General features: G+C 44.9%; 1 protein-coding gene across 1 annotated transcript in view; it reads left to right on the plus strand.

Annotated features, from left to right (window-relative positions):
• Positions 1-218: 218 nt before the first annotated feature.
• The window catches only part of OXR1 (oxidation resistance 1), a 488,405-nt gene continuing 473,864 nt past the window's right edge, over positions 219-14,759 (plus strand). Inside the window, exons 1-2 of the mRNA XM_030553697.1 lie at positions 219-242; positions 11,443-11,495. The gene's annotated coding sequence lies outside the window, so the exon portion shown is untranslated. The remainder of the gene's footprint in view (positions 243-11,442; positions 11,496-14,759) is intronic.

Below are 14,759 nucleotides of genomic sequence, written 5' to 3' on the forward strand. Positions count from 1 at the left end.
CAAGGCCTATTTTTAGCTCTCTTTCGTTGGTAGCGTCTAGATGGCTCCCGTATCCCCCCCCAGTCTCAATGGTAGGGCCCGCCGAGGTGGGGGCAGAGAACTGAGCATGTCTGGCCAGGCTCCGGCAGCTCCGTCGCCCAGCGCCGGCTGAGCCTAGCGAGCGAACGCGCGCGCCCGCTCCACGCAGCGCGGGACCCGGCCAGCAGCCGGCGCAGCGCTCCCCGGCCGCCAAGTAAGTTTGGGTGAGTGCTTCCCCCCTCCCCCCGCCAGCGTCGGGGCCCGGCAGCTTCTCGCGCCCCGCGGGGGCCCTGGCGGCGGGCAGGCGCCGAGCTACGGGCAGGGCAGACAGTGCCCGCGCCAGCCTGCACCCTCCGCCGGAGTGGGGCGCTCAGCTCCAGGTGCCCTTGACATGCTGCCGCTGCTGAGCGGGTCAGTCTGCCCCGGGGGTGCGCGGCAGGGGCGAGAGACGGGCGCTGGACAGAGGCAAGGATGCCCGGGGGAGTGAGTGCCGGAGGAGGGTGCTGGGCGCCAGGCAGCGCTGCGGGGAGTGGGTGCTCGCGGCATGGCCGGACTGGTGCTCGGAGCAGTGCCCCCCACTGCGCTTGGCAGCATTAATACGCCTCTCTAAACCGCCGCGTTTGGGGGGCTTGATTGCTTCGCATTAGAGCTGCTGGAGATTGACGAGACGCTGCAGTGCCGACACACACAGCCCAACCCAGCCCTCCGCGCATCCCGGTACTGCGGGGGGTAGGTGCCGCTCCTAGGGGTGGCTGGCTGCAGTCCTCAGTGCAACGCGCGTGTGTGCGCGCGAGTGAGTGAATCCAGGTGGAACACGTCCTTTTGTGAGCGTGTGGCTTGGAACTACAGTCGGTATGGTACGTGTAACTTTAAAGTTGGGTGTTTGGTTGCTACATTTGCTCAGAATCTGAGAACAGGGAGTAGCATCTATTACGCTTAGGAAGCCCTGGGGAGATTATATAGCAGAAGCTGCATGTCTCTATCATCATCTCATGGATTTCCTTCTCTCTCCTTGGGAAAGCCATGGGATTGTTGTCTGTAGGAAAACAGGCAGTTTGTCCCCGCGGTTTCCACAAGTTAATTTCCACCCGATGACTTATTATAGATTAGCCCGTTTCCCTTTGGAGGAAATTGGCATGCCCTAGCTGTCAGTAAGACTTTTGCATCCTTATTTGTTTGCTATTTTAAGAGGTTCCCCGGTCTTTTCAGATTCCTTAATGAGAGGCTGCTTACTGATCTGATCAGACACTCTGTCTCTCTTTTTCTGCTGGCATGTTCCAGTGGAGATGCACTTTTGCACTGTACTCATTTATTCTCAGTAGAGCAGCCTCCTGAAATATGCATATCTGGTGAGATGATTACACCAGTGGTGCTATTGTTCTGTAGTCATCATTATTAAAGGGGGAGTTTAACTATATTAATGCACAAAAGTTTCAACAGAAGTAAACTGCAACCAAAATAGTCAAAAGAAGCAAATACAAAAACGAAGTTGTTTTTGTAATTAAAAATTCAAATTACATTATAAAAAAGTTATGCAGTAAAAGCATAGTTGTCAAGATTTTACAGGAGTTTCTGATAAAATGAAATTGTTACAAACAAAAATGGGATATAAAATTTTACTGGATTAAAATTTATTTTCTGCATTAAAACATTACATTAATTCTTCATTGTTTATTAATATGAAATAAATACAGAGTTCATATAGTTTAGTACCGATTAAGTGCTTTCTTCATTAAATGTCTGTCAGTGGAGAATATCTTAAGTACTAAACTAAAATACATGTTTATCACAAAGAATAGTTGGTGATATTTAACGTAATAAGCATGATGACATCTATTTAAAATATGCATATAAAATCATTTTAAGTGATGTTTGTTACTCATGTACATCAGAAAATTTTGGATGGAGCTAATGTTATTAATCTATATAGTAATCAGTTCACCTTCTTTAATATATAGGCCATATATTGCCTAAAATGAGAAGGATTTCAGAACCTACTTCTCCTTTCATATGGAGAATGAAATTTGGCCTGCTGGTTGGATTATTAGCTTGTCTGGGCTGGGTACTGACTGGGAGTGTGATTATTTGCAGATTGTAAATTAGATATCCATTTTACAAAGTGATTTAATAATGGAAAAAAATAATGCTTTGCAATACTTCTGTTGAATTGCAGGGAAATTGTTCTTGTTTATGAAAATATTTCTGTTAGGCTCCTGACTTGTGAAGCCTTGTAATGCCAATTTATTTGTGAATAGTTTCTAGTATTTTTCCATTTGATAGGGTATGTCTACACTATGGGATTATTCTACTTTTACATAAACCGGTTTTGTAAAACAGATTGTATGAAGTCGAGTGCACGCGGCCACACTGAGCACATTAATTCGGTGATGTGCGTCCATGTACCGAGGCTAGCGTTGATTTCTGGAGTGTTGCACTGTGGGTAGCTATCCTGTAGCTATCCCATAGTTCCCACAGTCTCCCCTGCCCATTGGAATTCTGGGTTGAGATCCCAATGCATGATGGTGCAAAAACAGTGTCGCAGGTGATTCTGGATAAATGTCGTCACTCAATCCTTCCTCCGTGAAAGGATTGGCAGGCAGTCATTTTGCGCCCTTTTTCCCCTGGATTGCCCTGGCAGACGCCATAGCATGGCAACCATGGAGCCTGTTTTGCCTTTTGTCACTGTCACCGTATGTGTACTGGATGCTGCTGACAGAGGCGGTACTGCAGTGCTACAGAGCAGCATTCATTAGCCTTTGCAAGGTAGCAGAGATGCTTACCATCCCTGTTGCACCGTCTGCCATTGTAAATTGGTGATGAGATGACGGTTATCAATCATTTTGTACTGTCTGCTGCTGTCATGGGTGCTCCTAGCTGACCTCGCTGAGGTTGGCTGGGGGCGCTTGGACAAAAATGGGAACGACTCCCTGGGTCATTCCCTTCTTTATGTTTTGTCTGAAAATAGAGTCAGTCCTGCCTAGAATATGGGGCAAGTGTACTAGAGAACCAGAGAGCACAGCCGCTCCGGGTCAGAGCCCCAGAGATCCCGCAGAAATGATGAGCTGCATGCCATTCTAGGGGGTGCCCCTGCAACAACCCCACTCATTGCTTTCCTCCTCCCGCAACCCTCCTGGGCTACCGTTGCAATGGCCCCCCATTTGTGTGATGAAGTAATAAAGAATGCAGGAATAAGAAACACTGACTTTTTAGCGAGATAAAATGAGGGGGAGGCAGCCTCCAGCTGCTGTGATAGTCCAGGGAGTACAGAATCTTTTCTTTAGACATGAAAGGGGACGGGGGGCTGGTATGCACGGTATACTGCTGCTTCGTAGGGTATGTTCAAGTGCCTCAGGTGACCTATGACCAGGATTCATCTCCAAATTTGGCCTGCTGGTTGGATTATTAGCTTGTCTGGGCTGGGTACTGACTGGGAGTGTGATGTGAACTGCTGATCCATCTCCCCGCTCCCACTCCTGCTGATATGCTGATGATGGTGGAAGATTGAGATGCTTCCTCCTTGAGCAACTCCATGGCCTCCAGCTGATGAAAGGGGAACAGGTTTCTTCTTTTCCCCATACATATAGGGCCCAACTGTCATTCATCATGGTCAGACAGATCCGCAGCAAGTTTTATGCATTTGTATGGGAGTTTCCTGCCTTTTATGGATAAGTAGATCAGGGCTCTAGATGTCTCTACAATTTATAGACAGGGTAACAAAACAATGTATTGCATGGTAGTTAACAAACTTGCGAGTCCAAATAACTTAGAAGAATAAGATGAAGGGGGAAATTAAATTTAATAATTTCAGAGGAATAATTGATTTGTGCTAGATATTAATTTATAGATTCCTGGATTCCAAGACCAGAAGGGACCATTGTAATATAGTCTGACCTGGATAACACAAGCCATAGGACTTCCCTGAGTTAATTCCTGTTAGAACTAGAGAATATATATTTTAGAAAAACATCCAATCTTGAGTTTAAAAGTTCCAGGGTTGGAGAGTTCACCACAACACTTTTGTAAATTGTTGACCCTCATGTTAAAATTTGCAACTTTTTTTGTAGTCTAAATGTTTCTAGGGTCAACTTCCAGCCATTGGAACTCATTATACCTTTGTGTGCCAGACTGAAGAGCTGTCTGTTATCACATTTCTGCTCCCCCTGCAGATACTGATCAAATCGCCTTTAACTTTTTGTTGAGCTAAATAGATTGAGCTCCTTGAATCTTTGACTATATGGCATGTTTTCCTATCCTTAAAATAATTCTTGTGGCTCCTCTTTGAGCTCCCTTTACCTATTAGTGCTTGGATAATATGCCTACTATCCTATTTTCAAGTCCTCAGGAGAGGCAAAATGCTGAAATATTTGGACATAATTGTTCCTTTCCCCAGGTGGGTTTCATCTGGACGTGCGTGCACCTTCAAGCAGCAGTAAAGCTGTTAGGTCAACATATAGCACGTTGGTAGGGAAAAGGCACTTGTTTAATGGTGCAGTCGAAACAGATGCAAGTATCTTTTCTTAAGTGTAGTTGTCTGATCAATACTAGATTTATTAGCAAAGTTGAAAGATAAATGAAAAAGCCAAAATTTTAAAAGGTCTAAGCAGAGCCTCTTGTATTTATTTTGTCTCCTCATAAATCATTTTAACAGATTGCTCACAGAATGTACTGCATATTTAGCTGATGAATAATATTAACAATAATAATAAGCATATGTATAAGATGTATCTCCGATGCCCTCTAATCAATAAATAGTCTGACTGATATATATGGGCTCTAGACCAGAACTGCATACTCATGCAAAGCTTTCATTGAAGCTGATGGAACTCTTTAAAGAGAATGAACTTCATGATTTGGCTAGGAAACACAAGTGAAGTTTGAATAATACAGTATGGAAACAAAACATTGAGTTGACAATCTACATGCTTAACTACTACTTGCTATGAGATGCATGATCAGGCATGTAAGTCTGTTCCAGTGTGATTATTCAGAATAATGCGCTCCTGAAAAGCAGAAGTACTAGCAAGCTGCTCCGTCTGTATCTCGAGCCAGATGTGTTTCAGAATTTTTAACAAATTAGACTTCATGATGTCCAGAGAATCAACCACCTCTGTTCAGGTTAAGGAATATTCCTTAAAAATATTTAACCCTAAATCACCTTGAAGTAGTGCTAAGCAAGACATTCCAGAAAACTTACAATTTTCTTTAAAAACAGAACACATCAAATGAAGCAGTCAGCCTCTGGCAGCGGCAGACAGACCCTGGAGCTGTTCAGTGGCTGCTGGAAGGGCCCCCGCAGCTCCCTGCAGTGCAGGGGCCCCTGCAACCTACCGAATGCTGCTGCTGACGGGCCCCCCTGCGCTGCCCAGCCGCCAGCAATGGCAGCAGAAGGATCCCGGAGCTGTTCAGCTTGCTGCGAGGCCCCCTGCAACTCCCCAGATAGCTGCTGCCGCTGTCAGGCCTGTCCCCCCGGCCCCCGCAGCTGCTCAGCCGCCGTGAGTAGCCGTGCCCCGTGTCCCCGCACCTTTGACGGTGGCATAGGGACCCCAGAGCTGCTCAGCAGCTGCTGGAAGGGGCCCTGCACAGTTCCCCAATCTCTGGCAGAGGTGGTGGGAAGATTCCCCTCAGTTTCAGCCCCGCAGGGCAATGGGGGCCCTGCAGTTCCCCATTTTGTCAGGGGTGTTTTTAGTAAAAGTCAAGGACAGGTCATAGCTTCCGGTGATTTTTTTTTTGTTGATTGCCTGTGACCTGTCCCTGACTTTTACTAAAAACTATACTATATAAATACTAAAACTGTAGCCTTAAGTATGAGCCATGCAGTAGCATGTCAGCAGGAGAGTAAACATTTTGTGGGGGCATAGAAAATATCCCTTGAAGAAGATAAACTTGAATTACATTGGTCTACAATTTTTGAGAAGTCGTCTGCTTCAGAGATAAAATGTGATATTTATTATGTATTTTGATGTGCTGAATTCAAATATGACAATTAACTGATTGGCTACTGTTTTTAAGATATTTAAGTTTTTACATTTTATGTCTATGTATATTGTGTAGATAGTAGAGTTTTAATCATAAATTGTGAACCTAGGTCTTTTCATGTGTTTATGGTTGCTTTACATGATAATATTTCACCTGTCCTGTTTATGTAACACTTTAAAAATCAACAAAAGGGTTATATAAATAAAATGTATTATGAAACAAAAGGCAAACAACTATTATGTACATAGTTTAGTCCTATTCAGTGTCTACTCGGAGCTTCTTGGCTTGTCTCTTGTATTCATTAAATGGAGCATCTCTTGTCACTGTCCAGCAATAGTCTGCAAGCATTGATGGGCTCCGTTTGCCCTGATAGCCTGCCAGGAGATTCCACTGCTGTAGTCTGGAGCCCAACAGCTCTGCCTTACTCTTGGGTAGTTCCAAATCCCTGACAAGGTCATTCAGTTCACCCTGTGTTATGAGGTGTGGTTCAGAAGAGGAGGATGGGAGAAAATGTGGGTCCTGTGACATTGATGGTTCAGGACCAGAAGTTTCATCCTCTTCCTCTTCCTCGTCTGACTCAAGTGAGAATGATTCTGGTGCATCAGGAACTGGCAGTCCTTCTCCGTGGGGTACTGGGCATATAGCTGATGGAATGTTTGGATAATGCACAGTCCACTTTTTCTTCTTTGACACACCTTTCCCAACTGGAGGCACCATGCAGAAGTAACAATTGCTGGTATGATCTGTTGGCTCTCTCCAAATCATTGGCACTGCAAAAGGCATAGATTTCCTTTTCCTGTTCAACCACTGGCGAAGATTTGTTGCACAAGTGTTGCAGCATATATGTGGGGCCCACCTCTTGTCCTGATCTTCAATTTTGCAGCCAAAATAAAGGTGATAGGCTTTCTTAACCATAGTGGTTATACTGCGCTTTTGTGATGCAAAAGTCACTTCCCCACAAACATAACTTCTGCTATCTATATTGTTCACACAAGTACGAGGCATCTCTGCTCACTTTGGCTAAACAGAAATGTGTCCCTTTGCAAAATCAAACACTGACAAAGAAGAGAGCACGACACTGTATGATTTCTAGAGCTGATATAGGGCAATTTGTTCAGCAGAGTGACGTAAGCTTCATTATGATTGCATCATCCATGACTTCTAGGAATAACATGATGCAATTCATATCACGTATGACGCAATACCAGCTTCAGATTGCATCATTCATTGTTTTGCCTAAAAAGCATGTACTGTCCAAACCCAGTCATAGATTTATTCATAGATCCAGTCAAAGATGTATTTTAGTCATTTCTGGTTTAAATTGAGATCCCTTCCCTTTATAAGTCACTTATCCTCCGCCATTCCCAAGTCAAGGGTCGTATATACTGACCCAATAGCATATCTTGAAAACTAGAGCCAATCAACAATTTTAAGCATCATTTTCGTTCTCAGTGACCCAGAATTAGTAAAGTTGGACTGCATTTATTTCAGAAGCATTTTGGCTGTAGAGCGTGTTTATGTGCAGTTTCCTCTGCATGGAGCCTGTCCAAACTGACTTGTAAACCAAAGCTGTTGCTGCACTGAGTGGATATTTAAGATCCCATGACACTTTTCAGAAAAGTAAGGATTTCCTCTGATGTCATGGGCTGCTACTCATTCAGTGATGCTGTTTGTGAAGGTATATACATTGTAAAGGTATCTAAGTGGCCCTCCTTATTAGGCAAGGTGCATCCCAGAGTATCCTCCAACAACATGAGTACAGTTCTACTACTCCATGGTTAGATGACTCCATTAACCAACTGATTGTCAGTCCTTTTAGGGGTCTGTTAAGAAGTTACTGTGGGTGTGTGAGAGAGAGAGACAGACAATGTAATACATACATTAAATGTCATTTTTTTATGGCCTGCTTCTGCAACTGCTCGAAATAGAGCAGTTCTGGGTTCAAGTCTTATTTTTATAAAAACCCTTCAGGTTGCACTGGAATAAAATCATTTCACAAGTAAAATATTCATTGTATTAGTCATTAGGATGGTAATTTAGAAAGGTATGAAAAATACTACAGGTATGGAAAGGTGGTGGAGAAACTTAACAAATTTCTTGAATGTGGCCAGGTCTATCTTTTGTGGCAATGTATAGCTTTGTCATCATGGGTGCATCCTCTGAAACGATGTCAAACATACAATTATTTTATTCCATACTCAGTTTGTATACAGTTATGAAATCAAGAGTTATTAAAAATATATATATATATTTTGCATATGAAACTGCTGAGGGTCAGTATTTCGTATTGAATACAATGGCATTAGATTAGGTTGTCTCTTTCATGATTGTATTTCTTTCATTGTATAAATTACCACTGTTTAATTACAGAACCCAGTGTATAGATATTGCTGATGTAAACCTAATCCATTAAGTTGTCTCCTTTGGTGGTAGCTGAGTCCCAAGCTGCTGTATGCATTAACTTGAAAAAAAGACAAGATTTATGATGCTGATCTAAACACGTTCCCAGATGATTAATAGATGATTGATATGTTAAAGCTGCTGCAGTTACTGAAAATAAAAACTAAAGCAGCTTTCAAATCCCCAGTGGTGGAGGAAGCAAAGTTTATTTTCTTTAGGAATCACAAGTGGTAGTAGCTGTCTAAGTCAAAAGAAGACAGAGGAAAAAATAAAATACATCTTATTTGTTTATTTCTGTTTTGTTTACACCTTGGGAATGCTATCTTGGTCCATACTTTTTATTTAAAAAAAAAATTTCCTCTAGGATTATGTTTGTCAGTATTCTTCTACAGTGAAGTTAATAGCTGAAGGACTAATGTTAATCTATTAGAAAATCTCAGACCTGTGGGTCATCATTTGAATCATCTATGGTACTGATTACAGCAAAAATCTTTTTCGTAGAGTTGAATCTTTCACTAGTGGATTCAGAATGTGAAATTAAGCCACTGGCAGAAGACCAACACATGGCTCTCCCTGCCACAGATCACTTGAAGTAACTGGGTGGGGGCAGGAGGAGTCTGCACTCATTTCCAGCCACACTTAGGGCTGGTCTACACTAGAAAATTAGATCGACCCAGCCAGTGATGAACTACCAAAATATTAACAACAGGTTCCCTCCTCCTCACCCCATGAGGGGGTCGTGCCCCGTCCAACCCCCCATGTTCCTTGACGCCCCCCCTGGGACCCCTGACCCATCCACCCCCCTTACCTGTCCCCTGACTGCCCCCTGCCACCTCATCCAACCCCTCCTCTCATTCTTGATGGGCCCCTTGGGACCCCTGCCCCATCCAACCACCTCTTCTCTCTGTCCCTGACTGCCCCCCACCACCTCATCCAACCCCTGCTCCTTCCTGACTGCCACCCCCTGGGACACTTGCCCTCATTCAATCCCCCTGTTCCCTGCCCTCTGACTGCCCTGACCCCTATCCACCCTCTCCACCCACCGAACTCCCCTGCCCTCTTCCAACATCCCCTCCCTGCTGCCTGCCCCCTTACCACACTGCCTGGGGCTGGCGCCACGGGGCCCAGGCCGGTCCAGGCCGGGGCCGCTCGGCCGGGGCCGGGACCGGGACCGGTGCTGCGGGGCCCGAGACTCCCTGGGCCAGATTGGGTCCACACGGCCAGGACCGGGAGCTGCGGGGCGCGAGACTTGCCAGGCCCGGGAGCCGTGCTGCGGGGCCCGAGACTTCCCGGGCCGGGGCTGGGAGCTGCGCTGCCGAGCCGGGCTGGAGCCACTGAGGCCAGAGCCGGGAGTGCTTGGCCGGGACCAGGCTGGGGCGCTCAGCCAGGGCTAAGGGGAGCTGGACAGGGCCACGCCACACCACGCCTCCCTGGAGCCCTTCTTATGCCTCCCAGCCCCAGCTTACCTGCCTGCCTGCTGCTGGTTTCAGGCTTCCCACGAACATCTGATTCGCAGAAAGCAAGGGAGGGGGAGGAGAAGGAGGGCAGAGCGTTTGGGGAGGAGGGGGACGTGAGCTGGGGCCGGGGGTGAGGTGGACAGCTGCCTGTGCTTTTGTTAAATTTTAAAAGCTTTTTTAGAACTGGTTGTCCTGGAACAACCAGTTCTAAAAGGGTTTCTAAATTTAACAACCGGTTCCTGTGAACCAGTGCGAACCGGCTCCAACTCACCACTGGACCCAGCTACATTGCTCAGGGGTGTGAAAAATCTACACACCAGAATGACATAGTTAGACTGAACTAAGTCTGCATGTAGAGAACACTAGGACGATTTTTTTTCTACCTAGGGATTGCTGATGGGAGAATCCCTCCCATCAGCATAGTTAGGGTCTATGCTGTAGTGTTTCAAGTGTAGACAGGTCCCTAGTTTGTATATGCTTGCATGGATGGGAATATCAGGGATTATCTGGGATGTAGTACATTGTATAGCACTGTGCCTGAACCTTCCTCCCTGACCCAGCCCACTATGTCTCTGTTCTCTCATCCTCCATGTCCCTCAGTAAATTCACTTTTCTTGAAACCCTACAAACCTGTATTCTCATGCCTCTGAAACATTTTAAGAAGACAGATAATGTGCATAGAGGCCACAATGGAAACACTATAAAAATCTAACTAGATACTTAAATGCAAGAAAAATTACAAAAAAATCCCCCCAAACCACACACTAAACAAAATTGACAGAACTAACACCACACCGGCTAACCCATCATTGCTCATTCCCTTTGCTTTATATTGCATCCCATCCTTCTGTATGTTGTGTATCTAAATTGTAAGCACTTTGCAGTTAAGATCTTATTTTTTACCTGTCTTCAAAGTGCCTACCATGCTCAATTGGCTGTATAGAAACAGTTGTTTGTTCAGTAGTTTATTTCCAAATTAAGTCATTAATATGGAGTCTAATAGGGACGCATGACTGAAAACACTCATGGCTATTCTTATCTTGAAAAACTGAAAGAACTTCAGCTGTATATTGAACTCCAAACAACTGAATACAGTCAGTAGGATCTTCACCTGGTATAAATCAGTGTAGTGCCATTTTACACTAATTGAGAATCTGGCCCTCTGAGCTTTAGTGTAACATCTGGAAAAAATTGAAAGACAAAAGCTGTCTCAATAAGTTATTGGAGAAGTAGTCCTGCTTATCTCATCATTTCACATTAGAATGAAAGGAAATTAATAGTGCATCTATATGTAGATGTCTTCATCAGATCTCACTTGACTTTCATTTTATTCTTGTTGCTTGATAGTAACAAGTTATATGGGCTTGTATTCTACTGATTTCTAAACTTGTTTTGAAAAATTACCTGTTGAAGGGCCTGAAGCACATGTGAGTAAAGCTGCTCAGACGTGTATTTCGCATTACTTCAGTTGCAAGTAACTTTACTTCTGGGCATAAGTGTTTTGCAGATTTGAGCCCAAAAAGTGGATATGAAGAAAGAACACGTCTTCTATCTAATCATTTTAATCACTGTTCTGTTTTTTTTTTTTTAGAGACTGGATCTAGATTAATCATTAGGGGCTGGATTCTACCATCCTTACTCACTGTGAGTATTATCTCAGTCCACAACTAGTCCACCTTGATTTGCACCTTACTCTGAGTAGTCCCCTTTATTTCAGTGTGAAAAGAGTAGCAGAATGTGGATACCTTAGTTGATAGCAATTTACTAGTAGGAGAATATATGCTGATTCAAAATGTACTGCACTTCAAAATAAACAGTCTCACATTGTTTGATCTCTTTAGTGGCATCTTTTAATACTCTAATATTGCAGTGTCAGGGGTTTCTTGTGCATCTGCATTTAAGTATAAGTCACTGATGGTAAAACTGTTGGCAGTGTTCATGTTAAATGTAAATTACATAGTGTTCTTGGAGCTAAGAAATGCTCTGGTAAGCATTTTGAGCCTGATTCAGTTGTCAGACCATTCTAACACCAATGAAACACTGTTGACTTCAGTGAAGGTACTTCTGATTCTCACTGGTGTAAGTGAGAGGAGATTCAGACTCCTAAAAGAATTCCCATAGTGTTCAAGGAAAACTAGTTAATGATGGCATTATTTATTTAGAACCTCCATTTCAGAGTTACATTTCTGCATAAGAAATGCCTAGTTATGCTGTTAAGTGGTGGTATAAACACATTTATTTTTGGTTTATTTTAAATATCTAAAATGCTCCTCTGATATGTACTATAGGCACATTAACACATGCTGCTGGGGAATTTTTAGTGAAGGCTGAGGTTGCCCATGCTTGGTCTAACCGGACCACGAGAAGAATGAGGTCCAGTGGTTATAACCCTGGACTGGGTGTAATGTGCATCTGACAAGACATGCTGCTGACTGAGCCAGCTGCCAAATAATCTATTAATAATAGCTTCCAAGAGGTCTTCAGGAGTAACCCCGTAACAAAGTGCAGAAGCATTATCTAGCTTCCAGTAAACAAGGGGTTCATTCAAACTCCCTTCCGTTTGGACAGGTCTTGAGAGATGGGCTGCTGGACAGACAGAAGGATGAGAATGTCTAGGGAAAGGCAGGGCTCCTTCCTCTGTCTCTGAGGATCCTCCTAATACAGCAATCTAGTGTTCTGTTTTTCCCTTTTTACTTGTTGTTTTGTTTGGCTTGTGTATTCAAATACTCTCTCCTGTTAAAGAGGCCTCACTGCTCGTAGCTGTGATTTGTTTCTGCTCAGCCATCCCACAAGGGAAAACACAATTGCCTCCATATGTTTACCGGTTGCTGACATTTGAGTCTGTTCTTTCTGTCTCGCTTAGCAATCTCACATGTTAAATAGGTTGGAAGGGAGGGTAGGTCCCCATGGAACCTCCCAGGTGAGAGTGCTGAAGTCCAAGGAGCAGTTGGCCACCCTGATTCTGAGTATGTTTTGAGAGGAAACATTGAGGCCATTTCAACAGCATTACAGAGGCTCAGCACTGCAGGGAGATTCTCTTTATTCCAAGGGAGTTCCCTGGTGGCATAAACCAGTGGTTTTCAAAGTTTGGGTCGAGACCAAGTACTGGATCGTGGAATGGAAGGCATTAGCTTGCCTTGCTCAGCCTCCAGGGACCATGACGGCCAGCCAGTAAAAACTAGTAATCTCTACCTGTTCTGATACCGCGCCGCCCTCCAGAAACAGCCAGCAGCAGGTGCGTCTCATAGGCAGAGGAGCCACAGCTCCGCGTGCTGCACCCACCCCAAGCACCGGCTCTGCTCCCATTGGCCGGTAACCAGCCAATGGGAGTTGGGGTGGCGGTGCCTGCGGGTGAGAGCCATGCAGAGCTGTTTGTACGCCTCCACCTAGGAGCCAGACCTGCTGGACGCTTCCAGGGTGCAGCACGATCTGCAGTGCCAGGACAGGTGGGAAGCCTCCTACACCCCAACCCCCCCATTCCTGACTCCACCCCACAGCCCTCATCCCTGCACCCCAACCTTCTTCCCTAGCCCTGAGCCTCCTCCGACACCCCAAACCCCTCATCCCCAGCTCCACTGGGTCATGGGCATCAAAAATTTTCTTCAACTGGGTCTCCAGAAAAATAGTTTGAAAACCACTGGCCTAAACTACAGGCTGTATGACCTTGTTGTACTGATGGGGCTATCGCATGGTATTAAATAAATGTCAAAGTCCTGTTCACAAAAGAATAAAACCTGCATGAATTTTGACCATGGAGCCACCTCCTCACTATAACAATCCTGTAACACCTTCTCTGGGCCACTTCAGAGACTGGCATATACTGTTTCTCAGCCTGGAACTATTATAGGCAGAGACTGTAGAACTGCTGAGTTAAGGTTGCCTGACACATTCTATTCTGAGACCCTGTTTTCAGTTGCTTATACCTTTTGCCAAACTTTTAACTGTTCATATTGAAATTTTCCATGATGGATGTTTGCCTCAGACTGTGTTTGTTTTTCTTGGGCAGCTTTACCTAAAGCTGTTCAGCTGTTTCAGAGAGCAGGGCCAGGGAAAAGGTAGTAGTTTGCCATATAAAATAATAGTACTATTGTTCTGGAGCAGAGACTTGAAATTTGGCAGGAGTGTCTCCCTAGGGTCAGGGATGTGTCTTTTGCTGCCTTTGTGAAAATTTGCCCAAATATAGTCAATTTATAAGTTTTGGAAAAACCTCAGTTTGCAGATGATTTGTAGAAACTTATTACACTTTGACAGCCGAAGGTGCTCTCTGTACTGATCATGCACCAGCCGAGGGATACAGGGGCTAAGCTGGACTTTTCCTTCAACTGCTCTTCCTGCTGCCAGAAGCTGTTGTGGCACAGGAACTGAGAGCAGGGAGGCTGGATATCCTGTGCTCAGTATGATTTTCCCCTACCCTGGCCCTAGCAGGCACCCAGGCTGCATGGCAAAGGAAGCAACCTGACTGAAACATAGAGGGAATAAAAGCTAGATTTGAAGGAGTGGATTGGAAGCTGAGTGGTGAGGGGATATTGGGATTGGTGGGCACAGAAACTGGGAGCTAAGTGGGGAATCTGGGATGGAGTGGTGGGGAAACTGAGGTCAGATGAAGAGAGACTGGGACTAGCTGGACAAGGATCCTCGAGGGGGATACTGGGATAATGGTAAGGAGACTGGAACTGAGATGAAAATTTGGATGTGGGAGACATGGGACAGGAATAGTACAGGGACATGCTGTGGGGGAGAAGAGCAGAGAGTCCGTTTCTCCCCCCTCCTTCCCTGACTCGCTTCCTTCCAGAGCCTGGAGTGGAACCCAAGATTCCTGAGTCTCACCATTCCTCTGCTGTCACCAAGTATCTGTGAAGCCCTTTGGCAAAGTGTGTGTGGCCTGGTCTACACTACACGTTTAATCCG

The sequence above is a fragment of the Gopherus evgoodei genome, chromosome 2 (genome assembly GCF_007399415.2).
Source record: "Gopherus evgoodei ecotype Sinaloan lineage chromosome 2, rGopEvg1_v1.p, whole genome shotgun sequence".
NCBI classification, from domain to species: Eukaryota; Metazoa; Chordata; order Testudines; family Testudinidae; genus Gopherus; species Gopherus evgoodei.